The following is a 1506-nucleotide window of genomic DNA, read 5'->3' as shown; positions in this document are numbered from 1 at the left end:
AAGTTAAACTAAGTACTGCAATTACAATAACTATAATTTTATCCACACCATCAAAATTGAGTGACTGTAGCAATTAAAACAATAGAATTAAACTAACAAAGCAAGTAAAGAAGAAATTTGGAAACAAGAAGGGATCGAAAGGAACTCTGATGGTATTAAAGCGGTTAGGGGTCCGATTTCATCCTACCGAGCTATGCTCATCGGATTTTTAAGCTTGTTAACTAATTTCACTCAATTCATTAATCTTAAATTTTCAAAAGTAATTTCATTCCCTCTCCCGAGTGCTGAGTAAAATAGTGTGCAAGACAGTTAAATAATATTCCTATTAGCCTAACCAAATCAAGCATCCATTAAGCAACATAATATTGATTACCTGAATTAATTGGCCTTCCAAACTCACTAACTTTAGGTTGTGTTTTTCCAAATCCAACATGTGAAAGTGACTCTCCCGAACCTAAATCCACACATCTATATCTCTAATTCAATAGATAATCAAATTATACAATAACTATAGAGAAACACAAATGGGTTGAAGTGAAAATATATTAACAAGCTATAGAATCTTCATAACATAGCAATAGTAAAACTACATCAAATCCCTAGCCCTAAAGAGTTTAGCTAGAATATACATCAATAATCCCATTACATGAATTAGTGCTGGAACTTTGGACGGGCCGCCCGCGACCGCCCGAAAAGCCCGGATTTTTGCCCGAGCCCAAACCCGACCCGCCCGAGCCCGAATGTCACCTTGAACGGGCCGCGGGCTTGTATTAGGCGGCCCAAGCCCGCCCGAAAAAGCTTGATTTTTTTTTAAATTTTTTTTTAATATTAAGTTATTTTGTGTTAAAATTTATATATATATTACAATTTGAAATTTGAAATGAACACACAAACTATATAAAAAAATTATTTCTTTATTAATTTTTAAATTTGAAATTCATGATTGCCTTGTTAAAAACCTTACCAAGAAAAACCCAATTGGGATAAAAACTTGGCAAGGAAAAAAGAGTGCAATCATTTTATGACGAATTACAAATTTTACAAACTTACAAAGTTATACAATTACAAATACAATATCAAAAGTAAATACATATTTACAATTTAATTTGAAGCTGAAGAATCGTCTTCAAAATTAAATGTTAATCGATTAAATTCATTGATCCATTCTTGGCTTGCTGGCGAAATTGTATCATGTAGACGTTGATCGGCCCGATCCTAATCCTTAATGCAAACCAAGGCTTCAACAATATCCCTTTGCAATGCATTCCGACGTTCCTCAAGTATTCTTCCTGTCGTACTGAAGGCTTGTTCGGATGAAACAGTGGATACAGGGATCGAAAATATATCCATTGCCAATCGAGTTAGGATTGGCCATGTTAATGCCCGTGCCCTCCACCATTGAACTAAGTCAAACGATTCTTCCATACCGCCGACTACTAAGCCTTCACTGAGGTACGCCATAAGCTTGTTGAAGCTGCCGCCGCCGCTGCCCCTGCCACTTGTTGA

This window comes from Morus notabilis, unplaced genomic scaffold (assembly GCF_000414095.1).
Source record: "Morus notabilis unplaced genomic scaffold, ASM41409v2 Scaffold223, whole genome shotgun sequence".
NCBI lineage: Eukaryota > Viridiplantae > Streptophyta > Magnoliopsida > Rosales > Moraceae > Morus > Morus notabilis.
Note: the sequence above shows the minus strand (reverse complement) of the source record.